Raw genomic sequence first — 26066 nt, 5'->3', positions numbered from 1 at the left:
TGGCAGTTTTGGAGTAGTAGCTTCTTTCTTGCTGAGCAGCCTTTCAGGTTATGTCGATATAAGACTTGTTTTACTGTGGATATAGATACTTTTTGTACCTGTTTCCTCCAGCATCTTCACAAGGTTCTTTGCTGTTGTTCTGGGATTGATTTGCACTTTTCGCACCAAAGTACGTTCATCTCTAGGAGACAGAATGCGTCTCCTTCCTCAGCGGTATAACGGCTGTGTGGTCCCATGGTGTTTATATTTGCATACTATTGTTTGTACAGATGAACGTGGTACCTTCAGGCATTTGGAAATTGCTCCCAAGGATGAAGCAGACTTGTGGAGGTCTTGGCTGATTTCTTTTGATTTTCCCATGATGTCAAGCAAAAAGGCACTGAATTTGAAGGTAAGCCTTGAAATACATCCACAGGTACACTTCCAATTGACTCAAATGATGTCAATTAGCCTCAGAAGCTTCTAAATCCATGACATAATTTTCTGGAATTTTCCAAGCTGTTTAAAGGCACAGTCAACTTAGTGTATGTAAATGTCTGACCCACTGGAATTGTGATACGGTCAACTCTAAGTGAAATAATCTGTCTGTAAACAATTGTTGGAAAAATTACTTGTTTCATGCACAAAGTAGATGTCCTAACTGACTTGCCAAAACTATAGTTTGTTAACAAGTGGTTGAAAAACGAGTTTTAATGACTCCAACCTAAGTGTATGTAAACTTCCGACTTCAACTGTATACAGTGCATTCGGAAAGTATTCAGACCCCTTGACCTTTTCCACATTTTGTTACGTTACTGACTTATTCTAAAATGTATTAAATTATCCCCCCCCCCTCATCAATCTACAAACAATACCCCATAATGACAAAGCAAAAACTGTTTTTTAGAACTTTTTGCAAATGTAAATAACAATTTGTTTTTAATTGACTTGCCTAGTTAAATAAAGGTTAAATAAATGTTTTTATAAAAAATGTTTTCAGGTCTCTCCAGAGATGTTTGATTGGGTTCAAGTCCGGGCTCTGGCTGGGCCACTCAAGGACATTCAGAGACTTGTCCCGAAGCCACTCCTGCATTGTCTTGGCTGTGTGTTTAGGGTTTTGTGACATTTTTATACATTTGCAAAATTGTCTGAAAACCTGTTTTCACTTTGTCATTATGGAGTATTGTGTTTTGCAACACTTTGTTTTTGCATTATTTAAACCAAATTGAACATGTTTCATTATTTATTTGAGACTAAATTGATTTTATTGATGTATTATATTAAGTTAAAATAATTAATCGGCCGATTATCTGCTTTTTTTGGTCCTCCAATATTCGGTATCGGTATTGGTCGACCTCTAGAAGCGAGCCTACCAGACGAGCTAAATGCCTTTTATGCTCGCTTCGACGCAAACAACACTGAAGCATGCACAAGACTGTGTGATAACGCTCTCGGTAGCCGATGTGAGCAAGACCTTTAAACAGGTCAACATTCACAAAGCCTCGGGGCCAGATGGATTACCAGGATGTGTACTCAAAGCATGCGCAGACCAACTGGCAAGTGTCTTCACTGACATTTTCAACCTCTCCCTAACCGAGTCTGTAATGCCTACATGTTTTAACTTCTTCGATATAGGGGGCGCTCTTTTAATTTTTGGATAAAAAAACGTTCCCGTTTTAAACAAGATATTTTGTCACGAAAAGATGCTCGACTATGCATATAATTGACAGGTTTGGAAAGAAAACACTCTGACGTTTCCAAAACTGCAAAGATATTATCTGTGAGTGCCACAGAACTGATGCTACAGGCGAAACCAAGATGAAATTTCAAACAGGAAATGTCTCAGATTTTGAAGGCGCTGTGTTCCAATGTCTCCTTATAAGGCTGTGAATGCGCCAGGAATGAGCCTACACTTTCTGTCGTTTCCCCAAGGTGTCTGCAGCATTGTGACGTATTTGTAGGCATATCATTGGAAGATTGACCATAAGAGACTACATTTACCAGGTGCCCGCTTGGTGTCCTCCGTCGAAATTATTGCGTAATCTCCAGCTGCGTGCATTTTTCCATTTGGTTCAGAGGAGAAACCAAACTGCCACGAATGAGTTATCATCGAATAGATATGTGAAAAACACCTTGAGGATTGATTCTAAACAACGTTTGCCATGTTTCTGTCGATATTATGGAGTTAATTTGGAAAAAAGTTCGGCTAATGACTGAATTTTCAGTTTTTTTTCTTAGCCAAACGTGATGAACAAAACGGAGCGATTTCTCCTACACAAATAATCTTTTTGGAAAAACTGAACATTTGCTATCTAACTGAGAGTCTCCTCATTGAAAACATCCAAAGTTCTTCAAAGGTAAATGATTTTATTTGAATGCTTTTCTTGTTTTTGTGAAAATGTTGCCTGCTGAATGCTAGGCTTAATGCTATGCTAGCTATCAATACTCTTACACAAATGCTTGTGTAGCTATGGTTGAAAAGCATATTTTGAAAATCTGAGATGACAGTGTTGTTAACAAAAGGCTAAGCTTGTGAGCCAATATATTTATTTCATTTCATTTGCGATTTTCATGAATAGTTAACGTTGCGTTATGGTAATGAGCTTGAGGCTATGATTACGCTCCCGGATACGGGATTGCTCGACGCAAGAAGTTAAGAAGACCACCATAGTTCCTGTGCCAAAGGAAGGTAACCTGCCTAAATTATTACCGCCCCATAGCACTCACGTTGGTAGCCATGAAGTGCTTTGTAAAGCTGGTCAAGGTTCACATCAACAGCATCCTCCTGGATACCCTAGACCCACTCCAATTTGCATACTGCCCCAACAGTTCCACAGATGACGCAATCTCAATCACACACCATACTGCCCTTTTTCACCTGGACAAAAGGAACACCTATGGGAGAATGCTGTTCATTGACTATAGGTCAGCGTTCAACACCATATTGCCCACAAAGCTATATCACTAAGCTAAGGACCCTGGGACTAAACACCTCCCTCTGCAACTGGATCCTGGACTTCCTGACGGGCCGCCCCTAGGTGGTAAGGGTAGGCAACAACACGTCTGTCACGCTGATCCTGAACACTGGGGCCCCTCGGGGGTGTGTACTTGGTCCCCTCCTGTACTCCCTGTTCACCCACGACTGCGTGACCAAACATGACTCCAACACCATCATTAAGTTTGCTGGCGAGAGTGGTAGGCCTGATCACCAACAATGATGAGACAGCCTATAGGGAGGAGGTCAGAGAACTGGCAGTGTGGTGCCAGAACAACAACCTCTCCCTCAATGTGAGCAAGACAAAGGAGCCGATCGTGGACTACAGGATAAGACGGCTGAACAGGCCCCCATTAACATCACCGGGGCTATAGTGGAGCGGGTCGAGAGTTTCAAGTTCCTTGGTGTCCACATCACCAACAAACTATCATCGTCCAAACACACCAAGACAGTCATGAAGAGGGCACGACAAAACCTTTTCCCCCTCAGGAGAATGAACAGATTTGGCATGAGTCCCCAGATCCTCAAAAAGTTATTCAGCTGCACCATTGAGAGCATCCTGACCAGTTGCATCACCACCTGGTATGGCAACTGCTCGGCATCTGACCGTAAGGCTCTACAGAGGGTAGTGCGTACGGCCCAGTACATCACTCGGGCAAAGCTTCCTGCTATCTAGGCGGTGTCAGAGGAAAGCCCATAAAATTGCCAAAGAATCCAGTCACCCAAGTCATAGACTGCCCCCCCATTTGTTTTGTGCACTGCTACTCGTTGTTTATTATCTATGCATAGTCAATCCATCCCTACCTACATGTACAAATTACCTCAACGAACCTGTACCCCCGCACACTAACTCAGTACCAGTACACCCTGTATAGCCTCGTTATTGTTATGTTATTGTGTTACTTTTTATTATTTTTGTATTTTATTTTTTACTTTAGTTTATTTGGTAAATATTTTCTTAACTCTTCTTGAACATCACTGTTGGTTAGGGGCTTAAGTAAGTAAGGTTTATGGTAAGGTTTACACTTGTATTCATGTGACAAATAAAGTTTGACTTGATTTTGATTTGACGTGGGCACACGTGTGTTGAGCACGCCAAGGATGACCTTTTTCTATCAAACCACAACAGTGTGTCCCCAGGCGCAGGGCGAGGAGGACAGCAGGATTGCTCATAATGTGTGTCTGTTTGGCAGGCAGAAGGGCCCTGATAGAGACGGGCCTAAACACATACAGCACACTGGGCTTGGACACCACATACAGAGCACACTACAGGCTCACTCTGTAGTATGTACTGAGTCCTCCTCTACAAAATGTTTAACTCACAACACTAGGGAGCTAATCCAAAACAGTATAGTTGAATCCCCCAGACAGACAGAGCTTGGCTATATCAGGAATAGCAATCACTGCAGTGACCTTGGGGTTGTCCCGACCACACGCTGTAAAACAGCTGATTAGAGAGGGCCAGGCCTGTTCCTCCAATCAACAGCCTATTGTCTACTTTCAGATTCTACTGTGGGCCAACAGACACAGCTACCACAGCCTTCAGAGCTCCTCAGCTAACCCCATGACCACTCTGGGTTATCCATAAGATATGGTAGAGAGAAAATGTAAGGGTTGATGATTTAAAAAATGATGGGGCCAGTTGGAGAGGATAGAAAGTACTGGACGGTGAGATTGCATTGATACACTACATGACAAAGAAAGGGGTAATGTGCTTGCCAACTGTGGGGTACCAAAGGAGGTAACATAAGGAGGGCTTCACGGGTCCCAGAGGCTGTCCTCCACCCACAGGGGCCAAAGAGACCAATGGCTCTGCTCTCCTCTCTGGCCCCATGACGGCATGTAGCCTCCTAATGTTTAATGTGGGCCAGCCCAGCCCATGCAGGCCCACTGCCAGCATATGATTCCCATTATCTCCATGTATCCCTGGGAGTCAGAGGAGTAGGATTGGGCCTTTTGATGTTAGAGGGGGCGGTGGAGCAGGACTGGGTCTCGTGAGACTAGAGAGGGTGGCGAAGCAGGACTGGGCCTCGTGAGTGTAGAGGGGATGGCGAAGCAGGACTGGGCCTCGTGAGGCTAGAGGGGGTGGCGGAGCAGGACTGGGCCTCGTGAGTTTAGAGGGGGTGGCAGAGCAGGACTGGGCCTCGTGAGTGTAGAGGGGATGGCGAAGCAGGACTGGGCCTCCTGAGGCTAGAGGGGGTGGTGGAGCAGGACTGGGCCTCGTGAGTTTAGAGGGGGTGGCGGAGCAGGACTGGGCCTCGTGAGGCTAGTGGGGGTGGCGGAACAGGACCGGGCCTCGTGAGGCTAGAGGGGGTAGCGGAGCAGGACTGGGCCTCATGTGGTTAGAGGGGGCGGCAGAGCAGGACTGGGCTGGTGAGGCTAGAGGGGGTGGCGGAGCAGGACTGGGCCTCGTGAGGCTAGAGGGGGTGGCGGAGCAGGACTGGGCCTCGTGAGGCTAGAGGGGGTAGCGGAGCAGGACTGGGCCTCGTGAGGATAGAGGGGGTGGCAGAGCAGGACTGAGCCTCGTGTGGCTAGAGGGGGTGGCAGAGCAGGACTGGGCCTCTTGAGGCTAGAGGGGGTGGTGGAGCAGGACTGGGCCTCGTGAGGCTAGTGGGGGTGGCGGAACAGGACTGGGCCTCGTGAGGCTAGAGGGGGTAGCGGAGCAGGACTGGGCCTCGTGTGGCTAGAGGGGGCGGCAGAGCAGGACTGGGCTGGTGAGGCTAGAGGGGGTGGCGGAGCAGGACTGGGCCTCGTGAGGCTAGAGGGGGTGGCGAAGCAGGACTGGGCCTCGTGAGGCTAGAGGGGGTAGCGGAGCAGAACTGGGCCTCGTGAGGCTAGAGGGGGTGGCAGAGCAGGACTGAGCCTCTTGAGGCTAGAGGGGGTGGCGGAGCAGGACTGGGCTGGTGAGGCTAGAGGGGGTGGCGGAGCAGGACTAGGCCCTATGAGTCTAGAGGGGGCATGTGTGTAGCCTAGGTTTCAACAAGGGGTCATGGGAGAGGGAAAACACAATGAGAATTACCTTCTGGAGCCATGTGATCCAATTCCACATGATGCAGAACTAGGACACCTTGGGACTTAGGAGGACTTATGTTGGCCACATTGGGCCTACTGGTCAATGCTCACATTTTATTTCAAGTATGGGTAGCTATAGCCCAATATGGTGACCGGAATATGGGCGAGTGGGTGTGTTGAAAGGAGTGGTTATATGGAAAGTGAATCAGCTAATTGAGCAGATTTGTTGCCACTCAACAAATCGTTTTGCGTGGCTGATTGGGCTGCACGACGAGTCAATTAGCCGGCGACCAGTGCTGTATTGACTTGCCTGCCAACCTGAGGTGCTTCCTACTCATGGGTAGCTGTATCATGGTCATGTCGCCGACGGTAACTAACTTGACAATTTAGTTCCTCCCATTATTTTATTTACACTTTAGTAATTTAGTTGACACTCTTATCCAGAGCGACTGGCCCAATGCTTTTAACCGCTAGGCTACCTGCCACCTACCTATTTCAAGTAGGTTAGCAACCTACGGTATGGTAGCTCAATATACAGTAGGTGCATGGTAAGGAACAAAAAAAAACAGCTTAATCAAACCGTTCGAACATATAGCAAAGTGCTTTTGACACACCCACTCCTTTCCACGCACCCACTACTTTCCTTTTGGCATACCCACTCACCCACTCGCACACACTCCGATCGCCATATTAGGCACCAGCTACCCCCTTCTCCTTTATTCACTTAATAAACTTGAGGAATCTCAAAAACCCTAGTAGTTCTACATTGGCACATTTCTGTGGTACATCTTCAACTTAAGGTTGCCTCGTGTAACATTTTAACCATGGTTCCATGCTTGTTAAATCATGTTTAATATCTGAGTAAATTATACTGCAGCAGATGGCAGACTCTTTGGCTCCAATTCAAGTTTAGGCCCAAAAAGGGATCATATTAAATGTCAATAATAATTATATTTGTATATCCCGAAAGGAAAAAAAGCTAAATATGATCCAATTCCATAGGGGATGTACTGTACCTAACAGTAATTCTAACCAGATTTTTCTTCATTATAGAAGTTGGGTCTGGGCACAGGCCCCTTGGCTCTCAATGGTCGATTACTGAGAAGGATTTGAAAGGGCAGTACTGGTAATGGCACCATGCCCAGGCTGATTCTGCACAGGCACATGAATGGGCACCTGGGGGGACAATATGGGGCACTGTAAGGTTCTGTGGCACAGTGTTTAGTGTCCATCACTGATTGGATGTGGTTATGGTAAACTTGTGAGGAGCGCATCTAGTGTCACAGCTTTGATCAGTTATGTTTAAATAAACAAACACATCGCATCAATGAACTCTGCAACTTGGGGTTGATGAGAGGGTGAGTCAAAGAAAAAGAACAAATAGATCTATGTAATGTCTGTATGTAATGGACCTCAAAGCCAGTTCCACTGCATTTTTTCAATCAGGGATTTAGACCAGGTGTGTGCAATTAATTATCAGGTAAAACAGAAAACCAGCTGGCTACGGACCTCGAAAGGCAGGGATCATCAACTAGATTCAGCCGTGGGACGATTTTTTTCTTGAGCGGATGGGCAGGGGGCCGGAATATAATTACAAATCATTTGTATATAGTAAATTGACCGCCAAAAGCCCAAACAGATATAATATTTGACTAAAACATCAGAATTTCAAACCTTGGTACATCTGCATACGATCACATATCTCTCTATTGTGCGTGGAAACAGATTTCCAAATTAAAATCTGTTGGAGCTGATTTGATGGTGTTTTTACAGTCTTTTATGTCCACCAATTTTAAAATTAAAATCTATATGTACAGTGCCTTGCGAAAGTATTCGGCCCCCTTGAACTTTGCGACCTTTTGCCACATTTCAGGCTTCAAACATAAAGATATAAAACTGTATTTTTTTGTGAAGAATCAACAACAAGTGGGACACAATCATGAAGTGGAACGACATTTATTGGATATTTCAAACTTTTTTAACAAATCAAAAACTGAAAAATTGGGCGTGCAAAATTATTCGGCCCCCTTAAGTTAATACTTTGTAGCGCCACCTTTTGCTGCGATTACAGCTGTAAGTCGCTTGGGGTATGTCTCTATCAGTTTTGCACATCAAGAGACTGAAATTTTTTCCCATTCCTCCTTGCAAAACAGCTCGAGCTCAGTGAGGTTGGATGGAGAGCATTTGTGAACAGCAGTTTTCAGTTCTTTCCACAGATTCTCGATTGGATTCAGGTCTGGACTTTGACTTGGCCATTCTAACACCTGGATATGTTTATTTTTGAACCATTCCATTGTAGATTTTGCTTTATGTTTTGGATCATTGTCTTGTTGGAAGACAAATCTCCGTCCCAGTCTCAGGTCTTTTGCAGACTCCATCAGGTTTTCTTCCAGAATGGTCCTGTATTTGGCTCCATCCATCTTCCCATCAATTTTAACTATCTTCCCTGTCCCTGCTGAAGAAAAGCAGGCCCAAACCATGATGCTGCCACCACCATGTTTGACAGTGGGGATGGTGTGTTCAGGGTGATGAGCTGTGTTGCTTTTACGCCAAACATAACGTTTTGCATTGTTGCCAAAAAGTTCAATTTTGGTTTCATCTGACCAGAGCACCTTCTTCCACATGTTTGGTGTGTCTCCCAGGTGGCTTGTGGCAAACTTTAAACAACACTTTTTATGGATATCTTTAAGAAATGGCTTTCTTCTTGCCACTCTTCCATAAAGGCCAGATTTGTGCAATATACGACTGATTGTTGTCCTATGGACAGAGTCTCCCACCTCAGCTGTAGATCTCTGCAGTTCATCCAGAGTGATCATGGGTCTCTTGGCTGCATCTCTGATCAGTCTTCTCCTTGTATGAGCTGAAAGTTTAGAGGGACGGCCAGGTCTTGGTAGATTTGCAGTGGTCTGATACTCCTTCCATTTCAATATTATCGCTTGCACAGTGCTCCTTGGGATGTTTAAAGCTTGGGAAATCTTTTTGTATCCAAATCCGGCTTTAAACTTCTTCACAACAGTATCTCGGACCTGCCTGGTGTGTTCCTTGTTCTTCATGATGCTCTCTGCGCTTTTAACAGACCTCTGAGACTATCACAGTGCAGGTGCATTTATACGGAGACTTGATTACACACAGGTGGATTGTATTTATCATCATTAGTCATTTAGGTCAACATTGGATCATTCAGAGATCCTCACTGAACTTCTGGAGAGAGTTTGCTGCACTGAAAGTAAAGGGGCTGAATAATTTTGCACGCCCAATTTTTCAGTTTTTGATTTGTTAAAAAAGTTTGAAATATCCAATAAATGTCGTTCCACTTCATGATTGTGTCCCACTTGTTGTTGATTCTTCACAAAAAATACAGTTTTATATCTTTATGTTTGAAGCCTGAAATGTGGCAAAAGGTCGCAAAGTTCAAGGGGGCCGAATACTTTCGCAAGGCACTGTATCAGAGAGCTATCTGCTGATAGAGTGCCCGTTCGTGAATCCTCATCCGAGTGGAGAAGTATAACTGAAACACAAAATTCCTTGTGTTTTTTTCTCCTCTCCGTTCTGCTCCTCCCCCATCTTCTCTGAGCAGAGCAGGAAGGCCCATTGCCCTAGTGACTCCAGACTCCACAAAGACAAAGTGTTGACACATGCTGCTCCAGAGCCAGTACTATTCTTCCTTCAGGCAAGCTTGCATCAAAACTTTGTTCATTTGCACAATGTCTCTCGTTCACATTCACTTGTAAATGTCCAAACTCATCAAAAATTACATTTGCCCATATTACATTTGGTAGCTCATACAGTCAAAAGTTTGGACACACCTACTCATGCAAGGGTTATTCTTTATTTGTACTATTTTCTACATTGTAGAATAATAATAAAGTCATCAAAACTATGAAAAAACACATATCATGCAGTAACCAAAAAAGTGTTAAACAAATCAAAATATATTTTATATTTGAGATTCTTCAAAGTAGCCATCCTTTGCCTTGATGACAGCTTTGCTCACTCTTGGCATAACTCAACCAGCTTCACGAGGTAGTCACCTAGAATGCATTTCAATTAACAGGTGTGCCATGTTAAAAGTTAATTTGTGGAATTTCTTTCCTTCTTAATGCGTTTGAGCCAATCAGTTGTGTTGTGACTAGGTTGTGGTGTTGTGACTAGGTTGTGGTGGTATACAGAAGATAGCCCTATTTGGTAAAAGTCCATATTATGGCAAGAACAGCTCAAATAAGTAAAGAAAAATTACAGTTCATCATTACTTTAACACATGAAGGTTAGTCAATCCAGAACATTTCAAGAACTTTGAAAGTTTCTTCAAGTGCAGTCGCAAAAACCATCAAGCACTATGATGAAACTGGCTCTCATGAGGACCGCCACAGGAAAAGAAGACTCAGGGTTACCTCTTCTTCAGAGGATAAGTTCATTAGAGTTAGCAGCCTCAGAAATTGCAGCCCAAATAAATGCTTCACAGAGTTCAAGTAACAGACACATCTTAATACCAACTGTTCAGAGGAGACTGAGTGAATCAGGCCTTCATGGTCGAATTTCGGCAAAGAATCCAGTACTAAAAGGACACCAATAATAAAAAGAGACTGGTGGAAATCTGTCCTTTGGTCTGATTTGAAATTTTTGGTTTCACCCGCAGTGTCTTTGTGAGACGCAGAGTAGGTGAACGGGTGATCTCTGCATGTGTGGTTCCCACCGTGAAGCATGGAGGAGGAGGTGTGATGGTGCTTGCTGGTGTCACTGTCTGTGATTTATTTAGAATTCAAGGCACACTTAACCAGCATGGTTACCAAGGCAATTACCTGACCTCAACCCAATTGAGATGGTATGGGATGAGTTGAGTGAAGGAGTGAAGGAAAAGCAACCAACAAGTGCTTTTCCTTCAAAACTGTTGGAAAAGCATTCCAGGTGAAGCTGGTTGAGAGAATGCCAAGAGTGTGCAAAGCTGTCATCAAGGCAAAGGGTGGCTACTTTGAAGAATCTAAACTCTACAATATATTTTGATGTGTTTAACACTTTTTTGGTTACTACATAATTCCATGTGTGTTATTTCATAGTGTTGATGTCGTCACTATTATTTTACAATGTAAAAAATAAAGAAAAACCCTGGAATGAGTAGGCGTGTCCAAACTTTTGACTGGTACTGTATAACTTTATGAGTTGGATTTCCTGTCTTTGCAATTAGTTTATTTTGGTTAGCGTCCATTAGCATATTTAGCTAGCAGCCTCCGAGGAAATTCAGTATTACTTGTGCAATTTTTTTAGCATTCTGGTAAGACGCCCAAATGGGATTTTTGCATTCTTTGGCATCCATTTGTATACTAAGCCAGTAATACCATAAATCCCGGAATGACAGAAGGACGGTATGACGATATGAAAATCTGGATAGTGCCCAACCCTAAAAAAATATATTTTGGAGGGGGTTATCAAGTTGGTGGCATGCACAGTGATGTGGGCCGGTGTGTACAAAATGCCAGTGCGGAATTCTTGTCCCAATCCGTCCCTGGAGAATGCAGTGCAAGAACAACACTGGAAACTTTACACCATGCAGACAGGAGTTCTCTTTCAGCCAAAGTCAATGTATGGGATGTCAACCTACACACCTTTTGGGGACGTGCATTCATTGAAAGTCTAGACAGAAACACAGTCATTCATCTCTCTCAGGTTCGGTCCACAAGGAAATATAACTACATTGAACCCTGACTTATTGAACCCAACAGTCTTCAGTAGTCTCCTTTCTTTGTCCATCTCAACATAAGGCCTCTCACCAATCAGTGGTAATGATGAAAATACAAAGAAGACATTTAAAACTAGTGATGAGACACAAACAGAAAGATGTGGCGATGTGCCTCAGGGCTTTAAAAAAATGCTTCCCTTCTGAAAATGCTGTTCAACTGAAACCGCATCTTATCATTGACAGGGGACAGGGGGTTGGGGGGGTTGCTCTGGTGTATGCCAGAATGGCTCCTTTTTTCTCACCAGCCGGTCTCTGTGGGTGCAACATTTACAAATGCATCATGTAAATCACATAAACTCAGCAAAAAAAGAAACGTCCCTTTTTCAGGACGTTCTTAAAAATCCAAATAACTTCACAGATCTTCAGTGAAAAGGGTTTAAACACTGTTTCCCATGCTTGTTCAATGAACCATAAACAATCAATGAACATGCACCTGTGGAACGGTCGTTAAGACACTAACAGCTTACAGACGGTAGGCAATTAAGGTCACAGTTATGAAAACTTAGGACACTAAAGAGGCCTTTCTACTGACTCTGTGTGAATGTGCCTTAGGCATGCTGCAGGAGGCATGAGGACTGCAGATGTGGCCAGGGCAATAAATTGCAATGTCCTTACAATGAGACGCCTAAGACAGCTGTCCATCCTGTCTCCCTGTAGCGCTGATCATCCTCGCAGTGGCACACCACGTGTAACACCTGCACAGGATCGGTACATCCAAGAATCACAGGTACAGGATGGCAACAACAACTGCCCGAGCTACACCCAGAACGCACAATCCCTCCATCAGTGCTCTGTCTGTCCGCAATAGGCTGAGAGAGGCTGGATAGAGCTTGTAGGCCTGTTGTAAGGCAGGTCCTCACAGGCAACAACGTCGCCTATGGGCAGAAACCCACGGTCGCTGGACCAGACAGGACTGGCAAAAAGTGCTCTTCACTGACGAGTAGCGGGTTTTGTCTCACAGGGGGTGATGGTCGGATTCACATTTATCATCGAAGGAATGAGCGTGACACCGAGGCCTGTACACTGGAGCGTGATCGATTTGGAGGTAGAGGGTCTGTCATTGCCTGGGGCGGTGTGTCACAGCATCATCGGACTGAGCTTGTTGTCATTGCAGGAAATCTCAAAGCTGTGCCTTACAGGGAAGGCGTCCTTCTCCCTCATGTGGTACCCTTCCTGCAGGCTCATCTTGACATGACCCTCCAGCATGGAGGATCGGAGGGTGATGGCTAGGGCCATTCCCCCCAGAAATGTCCGGGAACTTGCAGGTGCCTTGGTGGAAGAGTGGGGTAACATCTCACAGCAAGAACTGGCAAATCTGGTGCAGTCCATGAGGAGGAGATGCACTGCAATACTTAATGCAGCTGGTGGCCACACCAGCTACTGACTGTTACTTTTTATTTTGACCCCCCCTTTGTTCAGGGAGACATTATTCCATTTCTGTTAGTCACATGTCTGTGGAACTTGTTCAGTTTATGTTTAAGTTGTTGAATCTTGTTATGTTCATACAAATATTTACAATTGTTAAGTTTGCTGAAAATAAAAGCAAATGACAGTGAGAGGACGTGTGTTTATATACACACAGAAACTCAGCTCACAGACTTTGACGTGGTGGGCGAAGCAGAGCAGTTATGACTGAAGGTCACACAGATAGAGTTAAAAGGTCGTCGTTAAAATGAAATGTGTGCAACACAGAGGCACAGACAGGCATGGCTAACAATCCTTTTTTTCCTGGAGGCTTTGCATAATGCCTTAGGCCAAGGAACCACAGAAAGAAAGAGGTGGAGAGAGATAAAGTGAGAGAGCGAGAGGGTTACAGAGAGAGGGAGAGAATGGAACAGTGCCTTGCTCACAGGCACGCAGCTGCCCACTCAGAGAATGGAGGGCCTCACACACAAAGGTCTTGCAAATGTGTGCGTCTTAAACACACACAGTGATCCCCTTTAAAAACCTACTTGGTTTAATTACCTACATAAATTACTACAGCTATCCCATGTCCAATACAAGTCCCTCTTGTCTGCCTACCGCCTGTCTAGCTATCTGAGACAACCCTGTTCAACTTGACTGTGTTTCACATGCAGATTCCAGCATAGGCCTTTCAGGTTTTACTGTGCTAAAAAGAAGAAATTTAATCAAGGACACCCATTTTTAACACGGCAGTGGATAGTTTGGGAGATCATGCTTGTCATGCAAATCTACTTTGCAGGGCCATGCACAAGACCTTTCAGGGGACAGCTGCTCAAGCAAAAAAAAAAATTCAATACATATCTCAAAATTCATACTGACTAATGACAAATTGTAAGCAAGCTAGTTACGGTGCCACCTAAAGACATGATTGACATCGGGAAAAGAGGGTGGGCTATCAACTGATCATTGATGATAGATTTTTTAAATAATTGTGATTTATCGTCAATGCTCTTAAATAATAACTTAATAATATCTATTTTTATTTGTTTAACCTTTATTTATCTTGGCAAGTTAAGAACAAATTCTTATATACAATGACGGCCTACTGGGGATCAGGGGGTTAACTGCCTTGTTCAGGGGCAGAACGGTAGATTTTTACCTTGTCAGTTTGGGGATTCGATCCAGCAACCTTTCGGTTACTGGCCCAACACTCTAACCACTAGAAATATTCATATTATTCTATATGGCTGGCTGGTTAGTGGCTTGTGTGGATATTTTAGGTTATAATGATTAGCTAGAGTCTAGACTACCTGTGTTGCTGTTGTCGACTGAGTTGGGTTGCTGTTGCCGGATGGAGTTGGGTCGGTGCTAGGGTTGTTGATGCAGCCTCTCCTCTCTGTCTTTCTGCCACGCTTGTCAGCCAACCAGACTGAATATTAATGATGTAAATAATATGTTATCAAGTGTTGTGCTGCTGTGAGAGTACTGTTGACATTTAAATTAGGTAGCTAGCTACACACAGTTATCCAGTGACCACATCTCAAGCCTTGCATGTTTGGATACCGGGCGTGCGCAATCTCAGTAGCCTACAGGGCAGACTGGGAAAAAGGTTTGAGCTCTGTACATGACAGACCAACAGGCGCAATCAACGGATGGGGTGGCGAATTTGATGACGTCTTGGAAATGTCACGACGACTTGCAGGCAATAGGTTCAGAACAGTAACAACAAAATGTTATTATATATACATTGTATATACAGTGGGGCAAAAAAGTATTTAGTCAGCCACCAATTGTGCAAGTTTTCCCACAAATATGAGAGAGGCCTGTAATTTTCATCATAGGTACACTTCAACTTTGACAGACAAAATGAGAAATAAAATCCAGAAAATCACTTTGTAGGATTTTTAATGAATTTATTTGCAAATTATGGTGGAAAAAAAGTATTTGGTCACCTACAAACAAGCAAGATTTCTGGCTCTCACAGACCTGTAACTTCTTCTTTAAGAGGCTCCTCTGTCCTCCACTCGTTACCTGTATTAATGGCACCTGTTTGAACTTGTTATCAGTATAAAAGACACCTGTCCACAACCTCAAACAGTCACACTCCAAACTCCACTATGGCCAAGACCAAAGAGCTGTCAAAGGACACCAGAAACAAAATTGTAGACCTGCATCAGGCTGGGAAGACTGAATCTGCAATAGGTAAGCAGCTTGGTTTGAAGAAATCAACTGTGGGAGCAATTATTAGGAAATGGAAGACATACAAGACCACTGATAATCTCCCTCGATCTGGGGCTCCACGCAAGATCTCACCCCGTGGGGTCATAATGATCACAAGAACGGTGAGCAAAAATCCCAGAACCACACGGGGGGACCTAGTGAATGACTTGCAGAGAGCTGGGACCAAAGTAACAAAGCCTACCATCAGTAACACACTACGCCGCCAGGGACTCAAATCCTGCAGTGCCAGACGTGTCCCCCTGCTTAAGCCAGTACATGTCCAGGCCCATCTGAAGTTTGCTAGAGAGCATTTGGATGATCCAGAAGAAGATTGGGAGAATGTCATATGGTCAGATGAAACCAAAATATAACTTTTTGGTAAAACCTCAAATCGTCATGTTTGGAGGACAAAGAATGCTGAGTTGCATCCAAAGAACACCATACCTACTGTGAAGCATGGGGGTTGGAAACATCATGCTTTGGGGCTGTTTTTCTGCAAAGGGACCAGGACGACTGATCCGTGTAAAGGAAAGAATGAATGGGGCCATGTATCGTGAGATTGATCCCAAACACACCGCCCGGGCAACGAAGGAGTGGCTTCGTAAGAAGCATTTCAAGGTCCTGGAGTGGCCTAGCCAGTCTCCAGATCTCAACCCCATGGAAAGTCTTTGGAGGGAGTTGAAAGTCTGTGTTGCCCAGCAACAGCCCCAAAACATCACTGCTCTAGAGGAGATCTGCATGGAGGAATGGGCCAAAATACCAGTGTGAAAACCTTGTGAAGACTTACAGAAAACGTTTGACCTCTGTCATTGCCAACAAAGGGTATATAACAAAGTTTTGAGATAAACTTTTGTTATTGACCAAATACTTATTTTCCACCATAAACTGCAAATAAATTCATAAAAAATTAATTTCTGGATTTCCCCCCCCCCCTCATTTTGTCTGTCATAGTTGAAGTGTAGCGTGTACCTATGATGAAAATTACAGGCCTCTCTCATCTTTTTAAGTGGGAGAACTTGCACAATTGTTTCTTGATTAAATACTTTTTCGCCCCACTGTTTATACCACCACCCAAAAGGACAAAGGGGCATGTACAGGGCACAGGTTGACTTATCTACACATGTGCATGCTTCATGACAGAAACATAGACAGAGATTCCTTAAATGAGGCCTACTCTGCAAGATTGTAAACAAACCAAGTTGTACTTTACCCTGAAAGTGCATACAACTAAATTAGACACAGCATAGTTGTTTGATAACAACAGATTGTCTGGAAAGGTTTGAGGAAGAGTTGTGGAAATTCTTACACAGGTACAGCAGTTGTCTTATGTACGGCTATACATAGAGAAGTTATATTTGCATGATTTAGCATAATGAATTCATCATTACCATTTTGTTTAATTCATGTGACCGACCAATACTGGTTCATTACACGTGACAGACCAACACCTCACAAGGCTTCTTCTCTCTAAGCTGAGACCTTCAAACTGAGATATCTTTCGTTCTCAAAACAAAAGTCTAGGCGTACTGCCAAATTGCAGCTACTGATAGTGAGGATTCGATCAGTCAGTCACTTGCATGAGCATAGAAAACGGTTACTAGAAAAGCACATGAATAGAACACAGAAATGTGTTATTAGAAAAGCAGAAACATTATAAATGTCCAGCAAAGAAGATAAGATCTTCAATCATTGTGAAACTAAACAATGCTGAGTATCACAGCTTTCTTTGGCTATCACAAGCAAGTCAAAGCTTAGTTATCATAACTGTGTGTACCACCATAGCTAAGAAGTATGAACCAACACATAATAAACTGTTGTCCTGAACAAACAGCCCCTAGACTGTCTCAGACACACACAGGGCTGGTGGCCTACCCATATCAACATCCCCTTTGCATTTAGATACTAGAGCTGGGCATCTGAGTCAATCTAAGCCTGACTTTGCACCTAGTTTGCCAGTTGAACTGAGATTAGTTTTCAAGTGAACGAGTAAATTCCCTCCTGGCTGCACGTAAGAAGGGGAAAGGTCAACTATGAACATGGGGCATTCACTAAAACCAGTATTTTTTGCCAATAACCACCGTAGTAAACCTAGAGAGAGCAGGTGAGGTGAGAACAGATACACAGTTACACTGTAAGCATTCTATGGAATTTCAGGCCATCCTGATACAAAACCAGTCCTGCCTGGAATTTAGTGCCTGATGTCTGCAAATATCAACCATCTCTCCCTCAACATAACCAGAGGGGAAAAAACAAATACCCTTAACAATAACTTCCCTAGTCCCAAAGGAAACGACCCTGACAAACCCATAGTCAAAGTGTACCATTGTCAGTTGTACTTTAATTCAGTGTACCCCCCCCAATTACATTACACACTCCAACCATGATACAAAATAAGACTCCAAAAACAATGCAATCTAACAATACAGCAAAACTTTGATTGTTTTGTTTAGAGAGTTGAGGAGAAGTTTGATTGTCTGAACTCATGAAATTGAATGAGCACACCATTCAGACCAACTTTGTTCAAATTGCATTTGAAGAGTTTTCTGAAAAGTTTAGGGGTTGCATTCCATTCAGCAACAAAAACAAAGAACAAAGTGACTCATATCAAGATATACCCGCTGCACCCATCCTCTGCTAAACCACAAACGAGAAGACTGAAATATACTGTTGAGTGTGGTGTCTTGCCCAGTGTGTGTGTGTGTGTGTGTGTGTGTGTGTGTGTGTGTGTGATAACTCATGGAACACCACAAACGACTATCAATCTCTTCTCAGATCGCCGTGCGGAGGAGTGTGTCAATAAAATGTTATAATAAAGCCACATTACCCTCGACTTACAGTTCCTGAAAACAGACAAGGGTTACAGGCACAAAGCATGACATGAAAGTGGAAATTAGGTGTGAAATGGAAGCTAAAAGTCTACACTTCTGGGAAAAGAAGGCATAGATACATTTTTCAACGATTTTCCATCCTAAAAATGAGGAATAAGCAAAGGCTTTGATTTCTGGTCACACAGATGGAAAAGGGGTCTTAAAAATCTACTAGAAGTCTAAATGTTTTAAAAGGTATTAGAGATACAACAAAACACAATAATTATGAAATGAAGACCCCTGCCAACTAAAATCAACATAGTTTAGCAAAAACTATATGCCTTCTGTAAGTTTAAGAAATACTGCCAATTGTCTTGTCAGTGTTACCAAAAAACCACATATTTTATCTCACTCATGAATAGTGGAGGATTATGAAGGTTCACAGAAGTAATAAATAAATGTAGACCTACCATTTAGTTAGTGTTTTTACTGACAATAATGTTGTTTATGAATTATTAAGTGATTATAACGCATCACAAATTGGTAACAGAGTGACCATAAAATCTGTAACAGAATGACTGCAATTGAATTGGCCACAATGGGAAGTAATTTTAGTCACAAACCAAAGTTGCAGTGGAGCACAGTACAGTATAATGAATTACAGTAGAGTTCAGTACAGTAGAGCACACACACACACACACGAGTGATGTAATATACTCTAATGGACTGTACTCTACTTTATCTCTTCTCACTTTAAATGCAACTTGGACAAAGTTGGTCTGAATGGTGTGCTCATTCAGTTTCAATACTCTATACTCTACTTTATTTTCTTTACTGTACTCTACTGTGCTCTACTCTACCACCCTCTACGGGGTCACAAACAAGGGGAAATGGAAAGAGAGCCTGTTATGAGACTTCCGCTTTTGGACGTTAACAAGACACTCCATCTTAACTCCTCCTCCACATTTGCTGGATTGGCTGTGATGTCCAAACTTGTAAAACAGAGATGTTTATTATTGGTACAGATTTGGTCCTGTCTGGGCCAACCACATTTGGTCTTGTTTGGGGGGAGGGGCTCATTAGAATTATAGCTAGTGTGTAGCATAATACCCAAACATGTATAGGAGGATATTACATTTTTCTAGCTTTGTGTACTTATTCAGGATACATCACCATGAAGATAATGACATTGATAATTATGCATTTCTGTACATTACAGATCAAGGATGTTATTCTGTTACGGTCATTCTGTTGATCCACTTCACTTACTGTAGTTAAATAACCAAAATAGTTTGGTTTCAAACTCAAGGTGTCATATCATAGCTGATACCCCATTATTTCTCAGACATCTTTGAATCTCAATTCAAAGTAGATATTTCAGTTTTTGGAAAACGTGGTCACATAGAAAAATGAGGAAGATATTACTGTCATTCTGTTACCAAACTTTGCATCTGCACTGTTCTTCAAGTAAATGTGTTTTTGTAAAATGTTCAGTGGCAATTTTTAAAAGTGGACTTCTGCATATACACTGAGTGTACAAAACATTAAGAGCACCTTCCTAATATTGAGTTACACCCCTCACACACACACACACACACACACACACACACACACACACACACACACACACACACGTCTTTTGCGCTCAGAAAAGCCTCAATTCCTCGGAGAATGGACTCTACAAGGTGTCGAAAGCATTCCACAGGGATGCTGGCCCATGTTGACTCCAAACCTCACAGCAGTTGTGTCAAGTTAGATGGATGTCCTTTGGGTGGTGGACCATTCTTGATACAAACAGGAAACTGTTGAGTATGAAAAAAAAACAGCAGTGTTGCAGTTCTTGACACAAACCGGTGTGCCTGGCACCTACTACCATACCCTGTTCAAAGGCACTTAAATATTTTGTCTTGCCCATTCCCCCTCTGAATGGAGCACACATAATCCATGTCTCAATTGTCTCAAGGCCTAAAAATCCTTCTTTAACTTGTCTCCTCCCCTTCATCTACACTGATTGAAGTGGATTTAACAATTTACATCAATAAGGGATAATAGCTTTCACTTGGATTCACCTGGTCAGTCTATGTCAGGGAAAGAGGAGGTATTCTTTAAAACATTTTTTAATTGAACCTTTATTTAACTAGGTAAATCAGTTAAGAGGAAATTCTTATTTACAATGAAGACCTAGCCCTGGCCAAACTCGGACGATGCTGGGCCAGTTGTGCGCTGCCCCATCCGACTCCCAATCACGGCCGGATGTGATACAGCCTTGATTCGAACTAGGGACTGTAGTGACGCCTCTTGCACTGAGATGCAGTGCCTCAGACCGCTGCACCACTCGGGAATATTCATAATGTTTTGTACACTCAGTATAAGTGTATGGTTTGTTAAACTTAGCAATCAATGGTTTTTACTTCGCATACATTTTAAAGTGAAAAAGTGAGTCTCAGCATCACTCTGTTACTGTGGAATTGCCCAAACCTCAATGTGCCTGCACAACCATAATAATAGCATATCCAGCTCTACAATTCCCCCTCTGTATATCTGAAGGTATGCAAGCATGGTGAGAGGTAGCCTAGTGAGGGTGCCTAGGGTAGGTGAGAGGAGGGGGAGAGAAAAAAGTAGTACTCCACAAGAGTGAGTACGGGTTGGAAAGGGCGAGGGGTTGAGTTGAGTCAAGTACAGACAACCGAACCGCGTTACAGAGCTGGAGCCTTGAATACAGTAAGGCTTTTGTCCCAGTGGCCCAACCACTGCGCACAAAGCAAATGATCTATCAATCAACTCCTCTATTTTCCTATACGACTACGCGCTGTTCTACTACTGTGGAGTCATGCGCATCAGGCAGCTAGAAAGCAAGCAAGTTAATTTGCACAGAATTCCAACACGGTATTTGCCTTGTTCCTCAATGACATTGTGCAGTTGCCCATTTTAATATAAATAGAACACGATAATCATACTTTACCAAACACTTGCTATTATGAAAGCATGGATAACAAGCAGGCAACACTTCCAAGTTTCTAGACAATATTTGACTTTCTCTAGCCATAAATTAGCCTAAGAACAATATTGTATGCTTCTTTGAACTTATTGCATGTTAGTTAGCAACGGAAAACATCTCAAGCAAACTTCAGCAATCAATAAACAATTTTGGGCAACAAAGACACCCAAAAGAGGATGAACATACAATGTCATAAGTAAAGATGATACCGGGATTAATGCCTTACTACCTGGCCAGCTGAGAGTCTGTCGAGGTTAAGTCATCTTCGATTTCCGCAACAAAGGACCTGCAAAGTATGTGGGTCCTCATGCGCACTGCTGCCGCCACAGTGGGACTGAGCAACTGCATGAAACTCCGTATTCGCTAGCTAGAAGGTTGTAACAAAATCCTCGTTCAGCGAAACCATTTCTCACCCGCGGGGGGGAACAATTATTGGTTCCAGTTCAGCTTAACCATACTTATATTGAGAATATTTAATATATTCGGTATGTTGTGTTTTTTTGCCATTCATTACACATTGTTTTACTTCTAGTTCAATAGAAACTACATCATTTTACTCTCCCCCTCCGTATTGGTATCGTCTACTCGTGTGTCCTTTTCCCCCACAAACTATTCTGAATTTACAACTCCGTAGTAACACTGTTAACAGTAACTAGTTCACTTGGCTTCATGCCCATAGGGGGCAAGGGGGCACTTGCCACTTCAGATTTGTCACGTAAAAAAAACACGTAATGTAGTTGTTGTTTCTCTATAATACTACAAGCCACCTAGCAATTTTATGATGTTGGCTTTAGCTAGCCCAGATAGTTGAGGTTGGGAGATTGGGAACCTAACTACCAAGAAGCCATATCAATTAAGTTAGAGTAGCTTTCTTGTCTATCTTAGCTGGCATGCCTGATGGAAAGGTTTAGAATATAAATAACTAAATGTACTTAAGACACATTCCTTTCAATCTTTTACCCTGTCTTTAGCAGAGATGCAGAGAATAATATTTACACTGAACAAAAATATAAACGTAACATACAACAGTTTCTAAGATTTTACAGAGTTACAGTTTATATAAGGACATCAGTGAATTAAATAAATGCATTAGGCCCTAATTTATGGATTTCACATGACTGGGAATACATATCTGTTAGTCACCGATACCTTAAAAAAAAGATCAGAAAACCAGTCAGTATCTGGTGTGACCACCATATGACTCATGCAGCGCGACACATCTCTGCATAGAGTTGATCAGGCTGTTGCTTGTAACCTGTGGAATATTGTCCCACTCCTCTTCAATGGCTGTGCGAAGTTTCTGGATATTTGTGGGAACTGGAAAACGGTGTTGTGCACGTTGATCCAGAGCATTCCAAACATGCTCAATGGGTGACATATTTGGTGAGTATGCAGGCAATGGAAGAACTGGGACATTATCAGCTTCCAGGAATCGTGTACAGATCCTTGTGACATGGGGCCGTGCATTATCATGCTGTAACATGAGGCGACAGCAACAGATGAATGGCACAACAATTGACCTTAGGATCTCGTCACGGCATCTCTGTGCAATCATATTGCCATTGATTAATTGCAATTGTGTTCATTGTCCATAGCTTATGCCTGCCCATACCATAACCACACCGCCACAATGGGGCACTCTGTTCACCTGTTGACGTCTTCAAAACGCTCACCCACGGGACACCATACACGCTGTCTGCCATCTGCCCGGTACAGTTGAAACCGTAATTCATCCGTGAAGAGCACACTTCTACATCGTGCCAGTGGCCGTTAAAGGTGAGCCTTTGTCTACTGAAGTCGGTTACGACTCCAAAATGAAGTCAGGTCAAGGGTGGTGATGATGACGAGCAAGCAGATGAGCTTCCCTGAGACGGTTTCTGACAGTTTGTGTAGAAATTCTTTGGTTGTGCAAACCCACAGTTTTATCAGCTGTCTGAATGGCTCATCTCAGACCATCCCGCAGGTGAAGAAGCCGGATGTTGAGGTCCTGGTTGGCATGGTTACACATGGTCTGCGATCAAACCCACAGTTTTATCAGCTGTCTGAATGGCTCGTCTCAGACCATCCTGCAGGTGAAGAAGCCGGATGTTGAGGTCCTGGGTTGGCATGGTTACACATGGTCTGCGCTTGTGAGGCCGGTTGGACCTCCTGCCAAATTCTCCAAAATTTATTTGGAGGCGGCTTATGGTATAGAAATTAACATTACATTAGCTGACAACAGCTCTAGTGGACATCTGTGGCATTGTGTTGTGTGACAAAACTGCACATTTTAGAGTGGCCTTTTATTGTGCCCAGCACAAGGTGCACCTGTGTAATGCTCATGCTGTTTAATCAGCTTCTTGATATGCCACAATGGTCAGGTGAATGGATTATCTTGGCAAAGGAGAAATGCTCATGAACAGGTATGTAAACAAATTTCAAACATTTTAGAGATATAAGCTTTTATGTGCGTATGGAACAATTCTGGGATGATTCATTTTAGCTAATGAAATATAGGACCAACACTTTTCATGTTGTGTTTATATTTTTGGTCAGTATAGTTACTTTAAAAAATAACCACCATTCAGGAGGATACAGACAGCTGAAGAGGTATGCTTGGATATACAGAATGTTTTTTAAATTTTTTACATAGAATTAAGCATAATGATTATGGCTCTAGATTGCAGGAAAAAGCTATTTCAGGTGTTTGAAAACTGCAAAATTCTCCAAATTACAGACAGTGAGCCTAGCTCCCCTCCAGACCACCCCCAGCCATCCTCATGTACTTTGTGCCCTCTCAGATTTTTGCGGTGCATGATGCCCCTGAATCAGCCTGTCATTAGCGGTGCATGGGTAAAATCACCGGGGAAGGCAAGCCAGGGAAAAAAATACATTTTACAAGCTATGCGTTTTGATAATTGTGTTGTTCTCTCTATAACCTGTTAGTTCATATGCCTTGACACCATGATACATAGGCCAAGGCCGAGAAGTTGCAGAATAAATTCAACCACAACTGTTTCATCACAAAACCAGAGAGCAACCTCTGTCCGGTGAAGTCCACAAAACATATTGCATGTCACAAACAGTTACATGACCTAATGCATAGTCAAGCAAGTTAATGTTTCCGACATTTTCGGACTACTAAACAACTATTAATTTAAAACCAGAGTTACAAGTCGCAAAGAAAACAGGTGCTGAATCCACTATTCCAGCACCATTTCAACATAATCTAATCACCTATGCTTCATCTAATACAGTGACAACTAAAATATAACAAAAACTATTTAGTCTAATCAACATAAGCTAAATATGATGTGTCTGTCCATGGTGCTAATTTCTCTTTCTGTGTGTGTGGAAGTAGAAAAACATGTGTTGACTCACCCCACTTGTTGAGAAACGCCAATGCCATCCTACTATTTCATGTTGCCTAAACAGTCTATGACTTTATCATACAAGCTTTGAGTTTTTGTTGTCCTAGGCTACCTGGCTAAAATGCTTTCTCGCTAGCCTAACTTCCTTTCATGGGCAACAATTCACTAAGCCAGCTAGTTAACATTAGCCTAACGTTACAACATCTAGCCACATATTGAACTTCCATCCTCTCAGGCCAGGGGCATGATGTATGAATTTATGGTTCATTCCGAATTATAATCAATGGCCAATACGAAGAATTAAGTAAAACCACAAGTCGAAATCCATATCCCCATTCATGGCTAATTTAGGAAAGGGACGATTTTAGCTAGCTACTAGCCACCAAAGGACAATGACACAACGAGATGCAACAATTCACGTTTTCTGTCAATGACGTTTGAATTCTAATGTGATGTGACTGGTGGGAAGCCAAATCCAAACTGGCTTCCCTTGGCACCTTTTTTGTACGCCAGTACCATTCACAGCTGAGCTCAACTCTGATTGGCTATAAAAAATATATATTATCAAGGCAGGCCAAATGCTCGCTGGCCTCCCTTGCATTCAATACTAAGGGCGGCAACAATGGCATACTCTTTTTGACCAGACAGCATAGATGGGTTACATATACAGAGAGGCGCTGTTTCGTTCCCTTGGATGCTTTCCCTGGTGAGATACATTCAGCCTCTTGCAAATTGAAGGACATTTTCTTGGTCATTTTTGTGGGTAAGCCTGGCTTCCCTTGGCTACCATGAATACACACCACTGCAGCCTGTGGCATATTAATTGAAACATATTGTTTCCAGGCCTTTATAACCTGTAATTTATGACACTTGCCTAAATACTAGGCCCTATAAATCCAATGCTCTGATTCAGATGACCATTTGTATGCCTATGTCTAAAAGTGTTCCTTGTCAAAGTAATATCTGAATACACTCATAGTTCTACTTCAAAATATACTAGATAAAGAAAGTGTCATGTAGAAACATGTAGTAGGTCTAAAGTTATATAAACTATGTAGCCGTAGCGAAACACTAGGCCAGGCCTAGTAGCCTAAATTAATGTTTAATAGTTGTACGTAGAGATAAATAGCTACATCCATATACTCTGTAACTGTGAAGTTGACTGAGCTGCCTGTACAGTCTCATTGGGACCCGGCAGATGTTTTAAAATGTGGCAAGGAGGAATTTCTCCCACTTCCACATTGCTTCCCCAGCATGGAAAACTGCACAGCTATATGCAGGAGTAATTCAATCAGCACCCGGAAATCGTATTAAGAGGTCTCAAACGTTTCCAAGGAGATGGAATGAAAAACATAAATATTTACTGTATCACACTTGAGAATTAAATAAAAGTACAGCATTCATGGTGTTAGTGTGGCAAGAAGGCAGTGGCATCAACTCTGCAACTCTTGATTAACATTGAGTGGAATAAACATGTTGCCTGCTGACGATGGCAAAATGATGAACCTACTTTACATTTCATGTTACCCATATTCTTAAAGTGTATGTCTTCTGTGACTCAAGAGAC

At 42.8% G+C, this 26066-nt stretch overlaps 1 protein-coding gene across 1 annotated transcript in view; it reads right to left on the bottom strand.

Moving 5' to 3' along the window:
- LOC112254806 (protein FAM53B) overlaps positions 1–21518 on the bottom strand; it is a 43084-nt gene extending 21566 nt beyond the window's left edge. Inside the window, exon 1 of the mRNA XM_024427685.2 lies at positions 21379–21518. The gene's annotated coding sequence lies outside the window, so the exon portion shown is untranslated. The remainder of the gene's footprint in view (positions 1–21378) is intronic.
- Between the last annotated feature and the right edge of the window lie 4548 nt (positions 21519–26066).

This window comes from Oncorhynchus tshawytscha, linkage group LG01 (assembly GCF_018296145.1).
Source record: "Oncorhynchus tshawytscha isolate Ot180627B linkage group LG01, Otsh_v2.0, whole genome shotgun sequence".
In the NCBI taxonomy this organism is placed as follows: domain Eukaryota; kingdom Metazoa; phylum Chordata; class Actinopteri; order Salmoniformes; family Salmonidae; genus Oncorhynchus; species Oncorhynchus tshawytscha.
This window is presented reverse-complemented; position numbering and strand designations above follow the sequence as displayed.